The sequence below is a fragment of the Meleagris gallopavo genome, chromosome 1, assembly GCF_000146605.3.
Source record: "Meleagris gallopavo isolate NT-WF06-2002-E0010 breed Aviagen turkey brand Nicholas breeding stock chromosome 1, Turkey_5.1, whole genome shotgun sequence".
Classification (NCBI taxonomy): domain Eukaryota; kingdom Metazoa; phylum Chordata; class Aves; order Galliformes; family Phasianidae; genus Meleagris; species Meleagris gallopavo.
In genome coordinates, this window is record NC_015011.2 from 5,967,995 (window position 1) to 5,984,226 (window position 16,232).

The 16,232-nt window shown below is 33.4% G+C and overlaps 1 long non-coding RNA gene across 1 annotated transcript; it reads right to left on the bottom strand.

Annotated features, from left to right (window-relative positions):
- Nucleotides 1-2,185: 2,185 nt before the first annotated feature.
- On the bottom strand, nt 2,186-13,237 carry LOC109368301. The gene is made up of 3 exons (XR_002116211.1): nt 13,174-13,237; nt 5,675-5,756; nt 2,186-2,964 (listed from the first exon to the last, which is right to left on the bottom strand). It is a non-coding gene; the product is annotated as an uncharacterized LOC109368301 (long non-coding RNA).
- Between the last annotated feature and the right edge of the window lie 2,995 nt (nt 13,238-16,232).

Sequence of the window (16,232 nt, forward strand, 5' to 3'; positions counted from 1 at the left end):
GAAAGAGTACAATGATGGAAAATTAAACTAATGCTCCCATTGGGGCAGTATCTGTTGACTACTAATTCAAACTCATTTTGGCTCCAGGCATCACTGTTTGGACAACACCATCTGTGAAGTGTCAAGCACACATTCAAAATAGTAAAGGAAGAAGAAAATTGGTTAAGATAATTGGCATATTTAGGCCAGAGCCTTGGGAACATTTGATTTTGGGTTGAAGTAACACCAAGATGACTGTTTTTTAAGCAAAACATACACCTAAACAACAGACAGCTGTTAATGATTTTCTCTACCCTTAACCATAAAATTCAACATGATGTGCCAAGAATCTGAATTATGAAACAAAAAGAAAAAAGGGAATAAGCTTCCAGTAATGAAGTGTCACCCCCTGAAGAGGGGGGAAAGTAATGAAAAAGTTATGGTTATCTCCAGTCATGGATAATTTTCAGTAACATAGGATGATGATTATTAGTGCATGAATTCAATCAAAAGCCACGTGTTTGATCTTTTTTACTTTGCAAACTGTAACCTACTTAAAAGTGGAAGGCATCTTGCTGAAACAGAAAGTCATTTCATTTCTGAAATCCCTTTATTTGTATTTCCTATAAATCATCTTTGATAACTGATGTAATAATACATGTCAATTGCTGGCATCAGTATCCCAGATATACAGGTGCTATTTGCTTTTGAAGAATTTTCTGAAACTGTCATGAATGAAATAGGTTGTAATGTACTAGGTGAAGAGGAATGAGAGGCGGTAGAAGTCAAAATGATAAAATTTGAGGCTGTAGGTTTAGAACTGTAAAACATATTTTCCTATTGTGCACTCTCTCAGACTTCTGATTTGGCTCTTTGACAATGCAGTAATTAAAATTCCTGGTTTTACCTGCAGCATGAAGCAAACTAAGGATCATTTTCAGACCAATTGACTTTATTATCTAAGCAGATTTCAAAGTATTGCTTGGGTAACAAAGCAGAAAAGAACTGTTAGGGAAGAACAGCAGGAATCTAGCTGGAAGGAAATAAAAGTGAACTGAATTATGTTTGTGTCTGGTATGGGAACTCAGTAGATACCGCTATACAGAACTGTACAAATGGTTGCTGGCCAGGAAAGACTGAATAGTGCAACTGGGTAGCAACTAAATTTTAAAATGTGTTGTTTGTTCTGGTGTAAAAGGTTGAGATTTGTATACTCATATGCTTAGCTCATATACTAATAAGATTTTAGGCTATTTAAATGAACGACTGTCTACAGTGGTTTGGAAAGAATTCTTACACGGGCACAAAACTGATATTTTTTCTTTTAATAAAAAAAAAACTTTTTTCTACTTTTTTCAATGAAATGTTGGGAAGAAAAAAAACACAAAAACCAGCAACATAACAGGTAGAACATAGAATAATGCTATTTACACTACTAGAAGGAAAATAAAGGTTCATTTGTGACTTCTCCAGGGGTATCATATCCATTACAGATAGATAAGATCCTATGAAATTCAATGAAATGACATCAGGTCATGGAGGACATTTCTCGAAGTAGCATGCAATGAAGTCCCATTTCTTTCCCCTTATTCTAGTCCTTCTGCTACGTACTGTCCTCAGACATTACAACAAACTTGTTTTTACTGTACTTATAAAAGGCACTTACTTTAGTTATCCATATTACTCTTTGTCATAATGGGATATATCTCTGTGAATTATAGCTTTGCATCAGCTTTAGCTAACACTTTCAATTTAATTACATATACTTAACTATTATCAAGTCCTTACTTGCCACATTGATTGTCAAATTAAAAACTGAATATCTTACAGAAACACCAAGTGTAGTATGTCAAAATCAATATTTTTTCTATTTCATTTTTTAATAAAATTTAATCAGAATTTAAGTTTCTGAAAAATTTTCTCCTGCTCAGACAGACAGACAATTTTCAGTCATCTCTGTCAAACAAAAACAAGCACATTAATTGAAAATATATTAGCAATATAATTGAAAACATTTAGTATAAAATCTGTAAATAAAAAGAGAAACTAACCTCTACAGATGAAAGATTTATGCCACTGTTACTTTGTGAAATTGCATTTCAGGTCTGGAATTAGAAGGAGGATTCTGAGCAGTGAGACAGGACAAAGTATTATTTTTATTATTTTTTATTTTATATGAAAACTTTAACAGAACACGTATTCAATATCAAAATAATTCACCCTTTTCCTTTCCTGGTATACGTAGGAATATAAGCTAATAAATGACATAATTATTTTCTATAAAGATTCTTCTAAAATTACATCCACTGTCTCATCATGCTTAAGTTTTCAAAGTAATAATAGCCCTAACATGATTTTACAAGCCTAGTTCACAAGTATTCTAGTTCTTTCAGTTTTTCCATAACTCCAAGATAGTGTCATTGTAACTGAAAAACACTAATAACAAACTTTCATATAGCATCTTTCATCTGAAGTGATTCCCAAGGGCTTTGCTTTGATTACATCAGTGCAAAGGTCATTCATTTCCAAATGAGTTTCTTTTTATTTTCCTTCTCATTATGCAAAGACATAGAAATGAGATTCAGAAAGCTAACAGGCTGGGAAATATTGCTTTACATGTTTCCTTTATGATTTCAGGTGACTTCCCACCCCCCGTGTTCCTGCCCTTGCAAAACAATGAAGTGATGTAAAATCAGGATGGTAATGCCGAGCCTCTAGAGCCACATTTGATTAGAAATGCAGAGACTAATGTGCCTCTGGCTTGCTATGGTCTTAGCATATAGTTTATTATCCAGTTAGAACAAACATGTTATTCATATAAATGGCATTATTAGAAACATAAATTATCGTGTAAATATAGATCTCTGTTTTCAACTGCTGCGGCTTTCATTAGGACTAGTTAAAAAATACTTCGATCAGTTGTCTTAGGAATGATCTATATTAAGATGCTTGTCTTCTGTCTCTCCTGTGTAATCTTCTGGCCTTCTGGGGAAAAAAAAAAAATATTGCATGAAAAGACAAGTAGAAATAAAGTCTATGAAGGAAAATGTTCAGTTCATGTTTGGTATTATAGCACAGCTTTGAAAACTGAGGGGTTATAGAGAACTTAAAATGAAAAACACAAAAAGTCTCTCAGCACATTCTTCCTTTAAACTTACAGGTTTATTGATTTTAGCAATTGCTTAAAAGCATTTTAAGTTTTGTTAAAGATGTCTAACAAAAATGAAAGTTATCTTGCGACAGAAAAAAACTATTACTATTCCAATATTTTGTGTATAGTTTCTTTGGTTAATTGTTTGGAGTTTGAGGTTAGTATTTTTTCTGTGCTTTTTTTGTTTGTTTATTGCTTCCTTGTCTTTTAAAGGTAACAAGAAAAGCAATACAGTATAAATGGGTTTAAGATTAAGTTCCCAATTAAGTTAATTAGAATTGTATAGACAGATTTTTTGATCTTTTTAAACCAATCCTGAATATTTGTTCTTTAAATATTTGCCTTTTCTCCTAGACTTGGATATCAGAAGAACAAAAGCATATAATAAACACAATGGTGTTGTGTATCAAAAAGACACTATTATCTTACTACTGCACCAACTTTAAAAGTTATCTGTAGTAGCATCAAGGTTGAAAATGGTCTTAAAGAAAAACCTTTCCTTATCTATAAATGGCATGTGTAACTTCAATCATTCAGAGTTCAAGTAAGCCAGCAGCTACTGCATTATGCATTACTTTAGTGTAGTTCAGAAAGACTCATAAAGCGATTCAAAGAGAGTGTATATAAAGTTTAGTATGCAATCTTCTCTAGTGTTAGAAAAATCAGTTTAACCTCTTCTGAACAATTTTCCTCCTCCTTCACATATATGAGCAATGGACAAGTGCCTTGAGATGTGCTGTAAATTACCACAGAGTTCACAGAAATGTGACCATAGCAGTAAAAGAGCAAGAAATCACTGATTTTATTTCATTTCAGTTACTTTCTTACACAGAATTCAGGAGAAAAATGAATAAATAAATAAATAAAAAAACATCCCCAAAACCAATGTTTTTTATCAATATCTTTTATATGGAGATGTCAAGAGGATTTTTAAACATGAGTTTACTTACAGTTGTCTGGTTCAACATTGTAGGTTAAATTTTCAAATTGTTCTAAACACATCTCTGCTACATCTACTGATGTGAACAGGCTGGCTTAATGCAGTGATCATGCAAGAGTCTAGTGCAAAGAAAACAGGGCTCTGTTTCCTCTGTTCAAATAAGAATCTTTTTACAAGAAAGCAAGATTTTAAACAGAATTGTTTTCAGAAGGGTGAGAAAAAGGAGCCTTAAATATACAAAATGACCTTTCCACATAGCTACAGCATCTCTATGGGAACACATAGCCAGACAGATGCTGAAGCTTGCTGACATCCCAGACTGGCATGGACATCTCACGCCTTGACATAAAAAAACTCACATCTTCAATGGATCTTTCCATCGTATCCGTGCAAGTTAGACATTTAATTTCCATACAGATATTTTTTATTCATCTAGTAGGAATCAAAAAACCCAACAACCTTACTCATACAAGCGTATCAACTTCCTCTTATGATTGACATAAACAAAGCTAAAGGGCAGAGCTGAACTAATAGAAGAATAATGAACTGTTCACGTGTTTTTGTAAAACTGGAGAATACCTTTTGGACAAAGAGGCTGGGAGACAAGGAACAACCTGCATCTGTGCTCATAAACCTATTTGAATATAATAATGTTGGCTCTATTTAAACTTTGAGACCAGTTTTCAAGAAGTTCCAGGTCTTGAACATCGCTGGAAATTCTCTGAGCTGGCAATTGCCACCTTCCAAAATCATCTGATGGAACAGTCTAACCACTGGCTAATAGAGACAGTAACATTCAACTGCCGGAGAATGTTCCTGCATATTATTTAAATTATTAATATAACAGTAAGAAAAATAAAAAAAATAAAAAAAATTAGAAGAGTTAACAGTGGGGTACAAGTTGACTAGAGTATTTTTCTTTGTTAAGTAACACACTTTTCCAGACAAAGGCCTCATTTTTCAGTCACTTACAGAAATTTATAGGCATAGTTCTGTCAGTGAAACTGCAGCAAACTTGTTCCACATCTACACCAATATAGGTTACAGCAGGACTGAATCCCAACATTTTTAAACATTTGACACAGCACTTACTTTTATGGATACCCATAAAAAGGGAGATAAAGTAAACTGTATCATCCCCTTCATCTCCATGGACAGATAAGATTAAGTCCATATGGATTTCTGCAGTGAGAATGTGAAGGAACACAGTATTAACTTTCAGAATTTCTCTAATCTTGATATGTTTGTTTCAAAAGTTTCACAGGATTCATGAGCAAGAATGGAGCTTGCATGCTGGCTGTTCTCCATGTCACTGCTGTACAACATCATGACCATATGAGGTAAAAGAAAGAGGATGTATCTATAGCTGAATTATGGGATCTACACTGGATGCAAAAACTCATATTCCACTTGTTCTGCTGGTATGGATCAGAGAGGAAATCTGACCTCTAAATTTCAGATGAACACCGAAGTCAGCAGATTGTTATGCATACTCTGGATATCTTTTTAACATGAGTAATTGGTTTGAAAATGCTGAAATAGGTTGCAAAAACACCAAATTCAAAACTAATTACTTATGTAAGAACAGTCATTTGAAGTCTTACCTTTTAAAGCACCTGTAAACTGTTTTTCTCAGTTTGATCATTTGAGAGTTTATGCACTCTGTACAGAATATTCAGCTATTCACTAAAGCAGAGAACAGAATTGTGAGATAACTCATCTGCTGCACAGTTTTTAAGGTACTGATCCTACAGATACGATTTCAATCTCTGATCTAGAAAAATCCATGTCGTTTCTACAAAATTACATGATTTCATCAGAGAAGATCTAAACTCTCTATCATGGATATAAAATGCAATGAATGAGAATATTCTCATACTTAGATCATGAATTTACGTTCATCCTTATTCATAGAGTAATGTTATGTATCTGTGTTCTTTTGTAATATGGAAGCCATTGTTATTTTCTGAGAGCTATGTAAATCCACTAATTCTCTGGCGTTAAATATACCTAAATGTTTTTTGTCTTTCAAAATGAAAAAAGAATAATAGTTTATTTGGCCAAGTACAGAATCTGAGGGAGAAGTAGTTTGTTTTATTGATAATAATGAAAAAATCATACTTTAGTTATACAAAAAAATTCCTTTTCAAGTTTTATGAATGTCCTGGAAAAATATTTAATCACACAGATCTTTTGTGAACAAATATTTGACAATGGAATGGGAGTAGCCCATGTGGAGCCTGTTAGGATGCAAAATGTTAACAGCAGAACCATGCCAATTTTGTAGCAGTTGACTTTTTATGTGAGAGTGATTACAGCTGGAAGCACACTAAAAATTAACAACACATAACTACAAAACATTAGCAGAAATTGCAAAATTGAACTCAGCCACAATAAAAGTACAGAAGTTGATTCTGTATTATTTATGTCTGCAGGAAAAAAATATATTCCTTGTTGAAATATTGTTTGGGTACATTTTAATGTTTTTATCAACATGAAAAAGCTCTTTTTAAGAATATTACTATTATTTTGTATATGTGCTGTGTGAGGATTTTATTCACTTCCAGAAATAAATTATGTTTACTGATTTGCAGTGACCAATGCATTCAGATTCCTAATGCCCAATGCTTGTGTATACTTTCTGATACAAAGACCACGTCAAAGATAAAGATAAAAAATAAAAGGAAAATGAGAGATGAAATAGAGAGAAAGAGAGATGGGAATGAGGCACAACAAAATAAAATGCTGAAATTCATGCATAGTTGCCTGGAGGCTGAGTCATCCAATATCCATCAGCATTTGAACTAGTGAGCTTTTGAGTAGAAGAGAAGAAAAAAATGAATGTTACCACTTCATTAGATTGTTCTTCATGGTAAAAATTCTTGGTAGATTTAGATTTTTTTTAAAATTACTATTAGTTTTTTATTTTATTGTTGTTGAAGTGCCACTCTGAGGCAAAGGAAACTTGGCAATCTTGTCAATGGAGGCCAAATGGAGACTAGGGTGTAACAAGCTCCTCAGCAGAAAACAGAGGACAGCAGTTTGCACAAAGCCTCCAGGAAAAAGAGAGATGATAACAAAACCAGCTGAGGAGGCTTATGGAAAGGACTTTTTCTGACAAGGAACATAGCTGTACATAGGGCATTGCTATAACATTGTCTTTTCTTCAATCAGTATTTAATGAGGCTTTTTATTTTGTTTTGTTTTGTTTTTTAGCAGTGTTACCTATAGCAATGCAGAATCATTAGTTACAGATCACATTACTATTGTGTTTGCAGAGCAGTTTGAGAAGTTCTGTATATATAGTGCTGTTGTAGCAGGGAATATGTAGGAGGCAATAGAAGCAATATTTGCAAAAAATCTGTTCAGAAGTGATTATTAGGGGTTAGCATAAAAAATATGCTTGTGAGTATATCAAAAGCAGTGCAGAAGATCCCCAGCTTTATAAGGTCATAAAATAAATACAATATCCTTTGGTGTAGTGTTTGCAGGGACAAAGATACTGAGCTAGAAACCCAAAGTCAGGCACATTCTAATTATTTTCACTCTGGTGTCAGTAAGGTTCTCTCTATAGATAATAGTACAGCATATACAGAAATATACATTTCTATAGATAATAATTCAGTCGTCAGAGGACTTCATGTTAAGAAAAAATACAAGTTTTCTTGTGTGTTCAATACTGATACCTTAAAGAATGAATATTCCCAGGAAATATTCTGATATTAACCTCAGGTATATCACTGGATTCAAAACTAATGTAATTCCATTCAGATCAAATGACCTTTTTCTTACATAATAGAGCCATTTCTAGCCATCTGAACTTAGTCCTACAAACTATCTTCCACCTCCAGTTTTCATGTAAAATTTCAATGCAGCATGCACCCATGTTTTCTGACCCATTTATCACCAAACTTACTTTACTTTTGAGCAATTTCATCCTACTCCTTCAAGGCTGGAAGGCTCAAGCATTATTTACTTGGTTTTGCATTCCCTTCTGTGCACTTTCGTGTTCCTTATAACAGTTTAATTCACTGACAAGAGTAATTTATCGTCAGGACCATCTCAGACGAGCTATTTTACTGAACATTAGTACAGGAGATGACACTAGAGACACACAGAATTTTCTCCTAGGGAGATGGTTCCTTTAAAAAAAAAACAACACATAAACCTACATTTCATGTTAAAGTTCCTTCTGTTCACATCATTGAAATTAACTCCCAGACAGTAACACTCCACAGACAAAAGCATCACTGTCTAGAATGATATCAAAACACACACTTTTTCAATTTAGGTGGCAGACATGCTACTGGAGTTTAGGAAAAGCCGCACTGTCTAATATTAGTGCTTGCAAGACAGCATGACAGATCTGGCACGTTTTGTGCTTCTGACTTGAGGCAGATTATTTTTCTTTTTTAAAATATTTTCTTGAATTTCAAACGAAAATAGCAATAAGTTCAAGTGTTTTTCATCATGATCATAAGCCAGTCGCATATGTGACTAAATCTAGGTGCCACAAAGCTGCACTTAGTTTAGCTATTGTCCTTTGGGGAAGAGATGACACAATTAAAACTACATTTCTAAACTACATAGTAGAATTCCATATGAAAATATATTTAAAAAGAGTTTTCCTTCCCTTTATGCATTGAAATAGAATTTCTTAATTTACTGCTTCAGACTAAGTCAATTTGATTAAGAGCTAAACCTTATAAAAATATCCACATCGGGGACTTGTACCAATTTGACAGAACTTGTTTTAAAAAAATGAGTGCAAAAAGTAGGACTCATTTAAATTCTAACACCAGTGAAAGTTAATATACGAGTTTACATTCTGAAGCCAGTTGGGTTTATTTGGCTTTGAAAATAATTTCCCAGACTTTGGTAGATACAATTTTGCTTAAAAACTTCCTTACCTGGAAAGCCACCTTTAGAGTGAGCCTTCATAGCCAGCATGAAGCTCAAGCACTAAGGGAGATTTTTAAAGTTCTCCTTTACACTACGCAACTCATCAGTCATTAATCATAGTAATATAGAATGGCTTTAGTTGGAAGGGACCTTAAAGATCATCTAGATCCAACCCCCTGCCATGGACAAGGTTGTCACCCTGAAGATCAGGCTGGCCAGGACTGCATCCAGCCTGGCATCGAGCGCCTCCAGGAATTGGACATCCACAACTTCACTGGGCAACTTATTGCAGTGCTTCATAGTTCTCTGAGGGTTGTTTTTCTCTTTTTTTCCCCTAACAACTTACCAAAATCTCCCCATCCCCCTCCTTTCAATTTGAAGTCATTCCCCCATGTCCTATCAACATCAAATTGTGTAATTGGTCCCCCTCCTATTCACAATCTCCCCTCAACTATTGGAAGGCTGCAATGAGGCCTCTCAAGATCCTTCTCCAAGCTAAACAAGCCAAAAATCTTGTCCACTGAAAGAAACCTTTTATGGCCAGAGCTTACTGAGACATTCAACTGAAATTCTGGAAGCATTTACATGAGTAAAAGTAGAAAATTGTACATGTAATGGATCTTTGAATTCGAAACAACTAAAACTATGTAGGCAGACTTACTCACTTTTTAGTAGCTTGAGGAAAAAAACAAATAGACCTATGTTCAGTAGTAGAATTCAGAGAGTACATATCAGCAGATAAATTTGGACATAAGGAAAAACAACATAAGACAACAAAGCTTTAATTTCTTAATCAGTTGTTGGCTAAGAAGACAGAGTCTACTTCAACATGGAAAATATTCTGGTCTCACTTGTAACTTAATACTTACAAGTTTATGAGTCTATACAACTCTTTAGCTCATCAGTCAATTTAGCCAATTTCTAGGACAAGATGCTAAGCAGTACAGTAATTTGAGACACAGAAATTTATTAATATAGGACTTAGAAGGAAAGAGTAAATTATCAGGGTATAAGTTTGAAAAAGGGCCACAGGATCTGCCACTGTTTTTCCAGGCTAACTAAATAGTCCAGCAGGGACAGCATTTCAAGCAAACAGTTTCTCTGAAAGAACAGTTTCTGATTAAACCAGCAACGATAAATCAGAGTATTCTCCAGTGCAAGGCACTGTTGCAGTTATATAAAAGGAAAGAAAAGAATATGAACTGCTAGGTCTCAGAGAACCTGTACAGTGAAAGGAAGTTCTTAAATCTATAGAGAACTAGTCATGTGTGAAAATATTTAATTTCTATCTGTCTCTCTTTCTCTCTCATCTTTTAATAATCTCCAAGGTAGGTAGTTTGCGCTTTTCATACTTTTGATTTGGTATGCAGAAATTAAAAATGCTTCAGAAGAAAAATAACTAAGCATAATCAAGATTTAGACTATTCTAACAATGTCAACTGCTTTTCAATAGATAAGCATAATATATTTAATAACTACAAATTAGTACCAATAGTTCTGTTAAAATAAGCACTGAAAAATTAAAATTGCCAAACTAAGCTTTACTTAATCTGATCCTTCAATTTAGTGCTTATTCATGTATACATATGTCAAAATCTTTAATATTATCCATGTTTTTCTGACTTCTATACTTTTATTCTTATGTGTGGATTTCCTGTTACATTCTATTATTTCCACCAAAAATATCTCATTTATTGCATGGAATAGGCATTGTCCAATTAACATTTTTTCTTCATTCTTAAATTTGCCTTCCTCGGCCTCATTAAAATAAATAGTTCAAACAATACACTGCGTTTTACATTGAAGGTCAATCTTTGTAGGCATTCAAGACTGTTGGAATTCTGGGTTTATGAATAGGAATGACGATATTTTAAAAGAACACAGGAGGGTTTTCAGTGATTTTCTTTCCAAGGAAAAGAAAACAAACCACTTTGGTATTTTATCCTACAAAGAGTGTAATAAGAATACTATCCCAAGCAGGTCAACAAAAGGATGTTGTCCTTTCCCCTTAGAGCCTAAGCAAAAGTGGCAAACACAAAACCAAATTACTCCAATTTGCTTTGTAAGTAGTCAGAACTGATCTTCTGGTTCAAAGTGCCACTAAGAGCATGATCATGGATATAACAGGTAGCACTATATATGACTAATTGTAAATGACTCTGGAGATCTCTAAGGGGTGCTAAAGAAGCAGAACATTAAAGCATTTCCAAGAGATTCATCCCATGCTGTGAGAAAGAGAAGTCAGGGGTCAAAAGAAGTCATAACCTTCTTGTACAGCAAAAGAAGGATGTGCTCTTTTCAGAGCTTTTCTGGAATCAATCTTTCATGAAGATTTCAGAATGGCTAAAGCAGCCAGGAGAGATAAACACAAGAGAGAAGTGAAAAATGGACATACACAGTTCATACTAAGCCATGAAGTCATATAAAAGCAAGTAATAGATGGACACAAAGAAGAAACTATTTAATTTTATACAATACACTGTAAGAAGTTTAAGTAGTAAACAAATGAAATTGGAATTTCTTATGTCTGCAATGAGTTTGACCTAACTAGGTATTACTGAATTGGGGTTGAAATATTTCATTAATTCCTAAATGAAATTGCTTTATAAGGTTCATATTACCAGAATCTTACAATTGATGACTATAACCCATTTAGGAAAAATTCAGTGGGGAAAAAAGGAAGGAGTATGTCAAAAATAATGTCAACTTTTTTCAATATTATCAAAATTGTTAAGCTAATAAACCTTACTAAGAGCTGTGATGGCAGTAAATAAAGCAGTATATACAGAGCTCCAGATTACTGAATCACAGTAGACAACAGGATGATCGACTTTCTAATCACCTATCTATCTCAGCCTAGGTGGTAAAAGATACGTTACTCCACCATATTTACCATTCACATAAATTTTATAGAGTAGCTTTCTGAAGTTGGTAACAATTATGAGTAAAATCTATTGGGAGAAAGTAATTAAATGCAACTGATACTGGGAATTATTTAAATGCCCAGAATTTCTGCTAATGAAGAAGGCTATACTAGCAAAAACAGACACAGAAGAAATGTGAAAGCATCAATTAACTAAGTAATAATCAACATAGAAAAGTGGAGGAGCTCTTAGTTATAAATATAAAAGAAAGGAAATAGAAAATATCTAAAAGGAATGAAAAACATATGATGAATATACATGTGTGACTGATAAACTATTAAACACTTTTTGTGTACATTCAGGTGGCTGTATCAAAAGCCTCATATTTTCAGAGTATGTACACTAAGGTTTACTATTAGGGTTTTTTAATTAATTGAGGAAAGACAATGTAAATACATTATTATAAAATTTGCCAGCTACATAAAGATCAGATGTATCAGTAGTAGGAAGGCTATGTGAGGAATAAAGAATGAACTCAATTTCTTGGTAAACATATTGTGGGAAAATGATGTGTGTTTCAATTTTTGCCGAACATCAAGAACGTAATTATCAACAAGGAATGTAAGTCATTCTTCAGGATTGGGAATTCTAAGGAATGACAGAAATATTGAGTGACTTAGAGGTTAGTATGTATAATTACTTGAACATGAGTTTTCATTGTGGAATACTAAAGTCCTTGAAAGTTTTAGTAAGAAAATGCCAAGTATGATCAAAGAGGTTATATTATATCTGAACTAACACTGAAGCCATCAGAACTAGATTATTGCATCCAATTATGTGTTCAAAGAAATATGATGAAAAATTATAAAAGTTTCAAAAGAAGTCAGTGGAAGTGATTAAAGGACTGGAGAATATGACTTATGGGAAAGAGAAAAAAAAATCGGAAGAATAATTTAGTTTCCAAAATTGAGGGTTAAGAAATGACATGATTGGTGATTAAACATACTTTCCTGATGAAATCTGATAACAGAGAACTTCTCAATCAGGGAACATTAATGACAGTAATCCCTTATTATTCTTCCCAAACAATAACAACATTTCTGTGGGATGATCTCTACTGATATGTACTTTAAAGCCTCAGAATCCTTCCCTGAAGGTAACTTCTGACCCCCACATGATTTTAATTGTCAGTCTCAGAAAAAGAAATACCTCGGCAATTTCTACTGTAATCATTTGTTGAAAACTTCATCCTGAGATCCGGAAATGAAAATTTCAAGTTAAAATCAGGCAGCTTTCTACGTTCCTATGGATATATCATCATGAAGCACAATCCTGACCTGCTCTGTCACCTTCTGAGCTTCTTATAAGTTTTCTGTGCTTTTCATCCATGTGACCTCACAATGTCTCAAAAGCGGGTGTGTACCCTAATCTGCATTTCATCATAGAATACTGAGTTGGAAGGGACCCACAAATTTCTAACTTAGCTCCTGAAAAAATCTGGGCCCTTGTAGCATATCCAAAGTCCCAAATAAAATGGTGGCTGGTGACATACAAAAAATACAAAACTGATCACCTGACTTTTAATCACTATTCAAGTCACCATTAGAACTCCCTGCTATTAACAAATATAAAGTAATTGGCACTTACTTTGTTATATCTGCATTGTAGTATTTACATGTATTACAGACTCTGAATTTCTATTCATAACTCCATGGTTTTCTACCTGCAATTTATTTAGACAACGAAAATAGAAATAATTCATCTAAAAAAAAAACATTTCAGCACTGTGAGGTATCCAGTCTCTGAGTAATCTCAGACACTAAATTTCAGTTTACAGGAGAACCTCAGTGTAAAAAAGTCAACTCTACAAAATATAGAGGAGAGATAGGGGATGTCTGAGCAAGGTTTTAAGGTTTTCAGTCCTAAACTCGGAGACTTAAGCCTCCAGCTTTAATCCTAGGCACTGGCACAGCACATATGGAAAAGTTTCCATGTGCTACAGTTTATGTTCTAATCTAAACAGTACAATATAAACTGGTGCATGTGTTATTTCATGGATGACACAGTTTTCAAGTTATGACAGTTCAGTAGTGTCCCAGACTCTTGGTTCCCACACATTCCACCCCTTTTTCATTTTCTATAACTGTCATCAAAAGCAGCTTCAGACTGCTGGAGAACACAGAAAGAAAAGAGAGAAAAAAATATGTAATACATTTTGATAATAAATTGTGATGGATCTGTGTTATGAGATTATCTGTTGCTATGATGATAGGTCAGGATTGTAGTGGGGCAGTTTAGAGCAGCTAGTTTTAGAAAACAAAATTATTCCCAATAGTTCTAAAGGCCATTAAAAGTAACAGAGAAACTCACTTTCCTCATCCTCTTCTCCAGCTCTCACTCTCTGACTTCTGTCATAACGAATCACAATGGTATACAACTATATTTTTTAAAATTCATTTTCTCCAATCTCAAAAGCATATTTTCTTTAAAATACTTTATTTACCTACCATGGTGAGCATTAAATTGATGTCAAGGTCCCCTTACCTTGGGACTGTTTGGTACTTTGCTTGCTGCTTCTAAATTAGTTTGATACTAGTCAGTTTATTTTGTATTTTCAATACTAATCCCATTCAGTGAGTAAATGAACACACACTTTACCACCTCTTCCTTAACTGAAACAAATTAAGAAATGTGTTTCAAGCTAGACCCTTAATTTTTCCCTTGGAATATATGCAGAACTGCCATTAATCCTCTTACCAGCTATTTACTATCATGTACATTGATAAAAGTAGAGAACGTATCATTTATGTAGCATTCCCATATAATGAAACTGAAAATTTTTAGTTAGTATGTCATATATATATGTGGTTTTCTTTTCTTTCCAGAGTTGCAATTCTCAGTGCAAATGGAACAAACAAGAAGTTCACCAGAGCAGAATGGAAGAAATGTTCTAAAATATTCTAAACTAATGTTTTAGAAATGTGTCCTTAAAACAAAAGCTTTTCACATTTCATTTGTTGAAAAAGTCACAAAGTCAAAATACTTGATTGTTACAGATGATGCTTTGAAGAAAAATGGAAGTAAATTTTTAATTGATTTAAAATGCTAATATCAAGTTCTGATCTAGACACTCAGAGTTGTTGAGTACATGACGCAAGTCAAACTCCACATATTCCTTTATGGATTTAATCTAAGACACCTTCTAACAGTGAAATGAAATCATTATTTTAGAGTGTTGACGTATATTTTTCAGAAGTACTTTTAAATGTGGAAAAAGAGCACCATAAAAATACATTGGAAAAAAAAAAACAATTTTGTGTTAGGAATATTGTACATAGCTCCATATGCATGACATGTGTGTTCTCTTCTTTGGTTCAGGTCAGTAAAAAAACATATAATTAATCTTTGAATCCTAAAATCTGATGAGTTTATCTGATGAGTAATCTATAGCTAAACAGCATGTCACCATACACTCTAGATTTGTTAAAATATTACTGACACCTTCTGAAGTGAAGAAAAATTGGATTATTTTAACTGTCAGCCATAGGTAAGCTTATTCTCAAAGTTTGTGTTTGTCAACTTAAATTTAACTGAGATTTTCTGTTTTAATCATCAACATTCAAGTCTCATGTTATCTCTCTAGTATTTTAAGAGGATAAAAAGACTATAATGGTAAATTGAGAAAGATAACTTCTCTTTCTACCCTTTACTATATACTTTAAAAAATGAGTAAAAAAAACACGACTAGTTGAAGCACAACATCCTGTTTCAAAGAATATAAATAACTCAGAGCAACCTAATGATCCCCGGCTTTGATCATGATTATCTCCCCCGTACACATAACACAATCAAACCATCAGGATTATTCATGCAAGTACAGGTCTTTTGTTATAATAGAAGTTATCAGCTTTGTGCCTACACTTCTGTCTAATAATGAGAAGACAAATGCTTCCACATCTTCAAGGCTTGATTTTGCTTAAGTAAATGAAATAGTTTTCAATCATCAGTAGAAAAAAAATAAATGTCTTTGCTAACGCCTATAGTACGAAGGAGTCTACACTTCTAATTATGAGATGTATAAGTGAATGGTTTTATTTGCCTTTTTTTATAGTAATGATTTTACACTGAATCAGTCACTATTATGCCTATATACCGGGAAAAATATAACCTCCTTCATTCATTCTTAGTAGCAAACCATAGCATCCAAACACCTATGTATGACAACGTTCACATTTTAGAGATTGTCCCAAACTTATAGGATACAACTTAGTTTTAATAATCTAAATATATCAATCTGATTTCTCAGCTGAATCCTATTGAATTGATTGGTGAAATGTATGTTTTAATCAAGAACATCAAAAATGTTTTATGTGAATTAAACAACTTAATTCTATCT